The sequence below is a fragment of the Montipora capricornis genome, chromosome 11 (genome assembly GCF_036669925.1).
Source record: "Montipora capricornis isolate CH-2021 chromosome 11, ASM3666992v2, whole genome shotgun sequence".
Lineage (NCBI taxonomy): Eukaryota > Metazoa > Cnidaria > Anthozoa > Scleractinia > Acroporidae > Montipora > Montipora capricornis.
Window position 1 is genome coordinate 2,960,787 of NC_090893.1, and position 5,000 is coordinate 2,965,786.

Consider the following 5,000-nt stretch of genomic DNA (forward strand, 5'->3'; position numbering starts at 1 on the left):
AAATCACTATCCAGTGGATAAGTCATAGCAAAACCAATAGGCCAGTTTCGTATTCTAATGGTTGGACTGGATCTAGCATGAAATGGAGGCTAATGGGGGCAAATTAATTTGCATTTGAAAAGATTTGCCCGCATTAGCCTCCATTCCATGCTAGATCCAGTCCAGCCGTGAGAATTCGAAAATAGTCTATTGCGCTATCCAATGGATAGTGATTTATCCGGTCGATAGCGTTATCCACCTTTTGAACAACTGCGGCCAGGTATAAAACCAGCCCAAAATATTGAAAGTACGTCTTATACCGAAGCTTTGAGCCCGAAATAATAGATAATCTTTGAAAACTGTCGCTTTAAAATTGTAAACTTTAAGGGGGTGGCTCTTAACTTCCAATTTGTTGCTATGGACCCCTTCAAATAGTCATTTCTCGAGTTCCTTTAACTCTAAAGTTATTCTTTTTTGCCAAGTTTGTTCTATTTAACATTCCTTTATCTGGTTCGACTCACAACCATATTTGGTAAATCAGGTGACCAAAACAAAAAATACATTGTCGGAAATAGGAGTAAAGTTTGGGCGGCGAAGCCGCGAGAAATAAAGAGTCCTCCTCCACATTCTCCTCGCGGCTTCCGCGGCAAAACTCCGCGCGCCTAAAATACCACTAGCTATGTAGGCTATTGTATATCCATTCTAAAATTAGTACTCATCGTTTGGCTCATTATTAAGTTTTGTTTATGCTCGGCGAGATGCTATATAGTTTCTGTGATTGGTTTTTTTCGTCGGGTCTTGATCCAACCAATCATATCATGTTAATCTAGGGTGTGCCAGAACAATAAAATCTTTGACCTTTAAAATATTATATAGATGATTTTGTTGGAAGTGGTTTTTGAGTAATCTGTGAAGACTTATATTTACTTCGAAATTAAACGACAAGAGTTGAATTTGTGACGGTGTTGGCAATCTACACTCTGTATTTCTATTCCGCACAACCTAAAAACTCAGGAGTTAACTATGTTTTTCACAAATTTTTAAAGTGCCCCTAATCCCAAAATATTTTTTTTGCTAAAATTAACCTTTGCACCTGTTCGAAACGCATTGCGGCCATTTTTTCATTTTTCAAACAAATCCTGCAATTTTATAGGCTTCGAAAGTTGCGAACATCCAAGCATCTTGTGTTCACGACCGAGTCAGAAGGGGAGTGGGCCTATTCCTGATGTGACGTCACAAACTTATTTACATGGCATTAACTCTTTGTAAAAATGCATGCAAATTAGATTGTGACGTCACATCAGGAATAGACCCACTCCCCTTCTGACTCGGTCGTGAACACAAGATGCTTTGATTTTCGCAACTTTCGAAGCCTATAAAATGGCAGGATTTGTTAGAAAAAGGAAAAAATGGCCGCAATGCGTCTCGAACAGGTGCAAAGATTCATTTCAGCGAAAAAAATATTTTGGGGTTAGGGGCACTTTAACGGAACAGTCTGAGAACATTCTAACGCAAAATCTGTAGCATGGATTTTAAAATAAATAATTTCTAAAAAAAATGACGTCATAAGGCCCTCCTTTGACACACAGTTGTGGTGAAAATTACAGTAAAGTCTTCCTTCCGTTTCCTGAGAGCTTTTACCAGTTTTTCACTGAAACGCACGGCAGAAGACTGAGACTAGTTGCGCATGCGCCTTTTGGTTGAGGTGATGTCAGATTGTCATTGAAAAATTTAGATTATAGAACCAGCCATGCAACCTTTTTGTAGGGCTCTTTGAGGAAAAACCTTCCTTAGCAACCATTGTCTTTCTGTAGTTAAGTGCCATCCCCCTTAAAGAGGACTGATGTATGGGCTCTTTATTACTACACCATCCAAAACTTTATCAGCTCTAAATATCGAACATTTCACCGACTATAACTTGAAATTGGGGATAGGACTAGATTCAAAGAGTCCTATGAATTTTTATAACACGACGCCGAATAAACCAAACACTTATGTCAACGAGAAAAGATGCAAACAGTGTCATCCGCAAAATCTTAAAAGTCCGTCGACAAAAGGACATTTGCATGATGACGCCATATGACTACAAGTACCAGAATCCTTCAGGTTTCGCTTGTGTCATGTCAACTAGAGCTATTGTTATTTTTACCCCACTGGGAATACAAAATTTAAATATGAAAAGAAAAACAAACTGAATTGTGGTAGTTGTAGTCGAATGACGCCATCGTGGAAATTGCCTATAGCATGTAGAACATGCCTTGATTAATTTTACGCTCCTCTTACTTAATTAAACAAATTCATCATCGTTCTCTTTGGCAACCACAAAATATGAGCATGAAATTTTGACTTCATCAGCTTAAAGGGCATCTAATAAATTCGTCCCTTCTAGTTCAGCCCATCTGGTGCAGTTCAATCCGAACCCATTTAGCTTCTCTCTCTCTCTAAGCATATCCAAGCACTCGATCAACTCTTACCTCTTGTTAGACAAAAAGAGAGTCAAATATCCCTGCCATCTTCAAATTCTTGCTCGCCACTGAGTTCTGCCTGAAGATAGGGGAGAAATGAAAAGTTATTATGGGTAACATAACGGGAGAGCTAAGTACAGGTCACTTTTAACTTGTCACTCGTTACAAAATTAACCTTTACCAATGCTAAACTTGGGCCTCAATAGGCCTAAAAATTATGTTTAGGCCAAAGATTAGCCAATTTGAAAGTTTTTGGTTGCTTTAGTATGGCCAGCATATCGTTAATGTGCCAACCAGAGCCTCACTGGCTGTCGAACCAAAGGGTCTTTTGTCCCCGTACGTGGTTGGCACATTTGAATAACAAAAGCAATGTTTGTAAACAGATATCTTCGCTATAAGGTAAACAATGACCTACATCGAGTGACCTGTTAAAAGTGACCTGTTCTTTAGACCTGCTGGTAACATATAATTTTAAGACGAAGTGATCAGAAGCCTGCAAATCTTTATACAATTAATAATGACAAAAAATAAACTTGCATGAGGAATGTTTCTACCTTGCCCAGAATTCAATAATTGTTTCGAAAACGAAAAGTCCAAGCCAAAAGTGGTTTGTGAAAATTATCTCCATGAAATGTGTTTTAATTTAGAAGTGACTTGGAGTTCTAAAGACATTCACGAATATCAACTTTCGAAAAGCTTGTAACGAACTATGAACACTAAATATAGGAGCGGAGCGATTGTAAAGTAAATTGGAGTCTACCACAGGTCACCCAAACTGAGAACACACTTTTGATTGTGCTATTGATCTGAAAAACATAACATAATTCCTTACCGTCTTCAAAACGTTTCATTGCTTGGTGATTTTTAGCAGTTTTTTTTCCTTGTAGCTCACATGTGTTGAGTCAAGAGCGTGCTGCAAAAACAAATTGACAACAAAATTAGATTGGTTGCATCATATTAGTTAATTCCCTAGCTATCTTGCTCTGTCTACAGTTAATCGTGCATTAGGGAATGAATTGATTTTAGTATGTACTTGAAATAATGCCTTGCTAATGTGAAGGATTTCAAACTGTAAATGAAATCCCATATTTTAATTCTTTCCCCTTACTGAGAAAGTGATTTTATGTCAATTGAATATATTCCCTTTAAAACATTTTTGTAGTCTGAAATAAACTGATTGAAAACCACTAAGAAATGGTTTTGCAAGGTGTTATTGGATAGTTTAAAAGTTTTGAATCACCTTTTCTACTTTTCGGTCTGTGATTGAAACGTCGAAATATTGACTGATGAAAATCGGTTGCTTAATGACTGCTATTACAAGACATTAAAAGCACAGTTAAACAGCTTTTAATCTTACAAAATATACAATCTACCTGCATCACAATCGATTTTAACTGCGCTGAATTAAAGGTAATATTGAAACCATTCAGTCTAATATTTAGCTTACCAGTAGTTATATGAGTTATCAAGCTTTCATGGTCCATACATTGATCCTTCATATGACATCAAATGGCCGCACCTTCCTCAGTAAAATCCTGTGAAGTTTGCCCGACTATTTTTTCTTCACCAGTGGTTCAGTTAACGACAAGTGGAATAACTACGAGATGCTATCGTGGTAAAGGCTCACCGGAAAGGATTTAAACCTTTAAAAATAGCTTTTCAGAGCGACATTTTGAATTTTTCCTTCGGTTGACTTGCAGCAACGTGGGCAAAGCAGATTAGCATATCATTAGCAATTCAATTAAATTCTAACAAGTGCCTTTTCTTCACAAAAAATATATTTTAAAGAAATGGGATAAAACGAATTTTGTAAGCTAAAATCACCGTATCAACCTCTCTCGTGGCTAAGAAATCAGACCGGAATAAACGGTATAGTTTCATAAAAACGAAAAAAATTATCCATGTCTGTTACAACTGCCTAAGTTGCTGCATCACAGCCAAAAAGCAGCACATTCCTTATTGAGAAAGGAAAAGTTAGTTTTAAGTTCTTTCGTCGGCAAAAAGAACTGTTTCAGCAAGGAACTTTGATTGTTCAACAAGGATTCACTGAGAGCGAAGTGAAAATCTTCGAGTACAAACCCGAGCAAAAGTTGTGAAAAATATTCGAATTTATTACTTATACATTTTCAATCCCGTATATTTCCTTTCTGGCATTAATTGTGATTCGCTAACTGAATCTCGGTTATCATGATAGCGTCAAGAATTTCTGCTCTGAACAAATTGTAGCTGGCAACATAATTTCCATGTATCCAAACGTTTAGAGTTTCCGTATTAAAATTCACTAAAACTATAACGTTTGTATTTGTCTGATATGTGACTGGTCGATTATACAATTCTATTCATCCGATCCCACTGTTTCTCATCTCACATCTAATGCAATTGTCGAATATTTACTCAGATTAACAAATAAATTTAACAGAATAAAAAAACTAACGCTAGCTCTCAAAAGTAAAACACAAGCTGCGCTTCACACAGTCAAACAGGTTTGACCTTCACTATGGTATCGAGGTTGCTACAAGACAACACGCTTGGAAACAGCTAGCGTCCTTAATTATC

At 36.9% G+C, this 5,000-nt stretch overlaps 1 long non-coding RNA gene across 1 annotated transcript in view; it reads right to left on the bottom strand.

Annotated features, from left to right (window-relative positions):
• LOC138024503 (uncharacterized) overlaps positions 1–2,772 on the bottom strand; it is a 26,118-nt gene extending 23,346 nt beyond the window's left edge. Inside the window, exons 1-2 of the long non-coding RNA XR_011127027.1 lie at positions 2,626–2,772; positions 2,454–2,523 (exon numbers count right to left, since the gene is read on the bottom strand). This is a non-coding gene — a long non-coding RNA (uncharacterized lncRNA). The remainder of the gene's footprint in view (positions 1–2,453; positions 2,524–2,625) is intronic.
• Between the last annotated feature and the right edge of the window lie 2,228 nt (positions 2,773–5,000).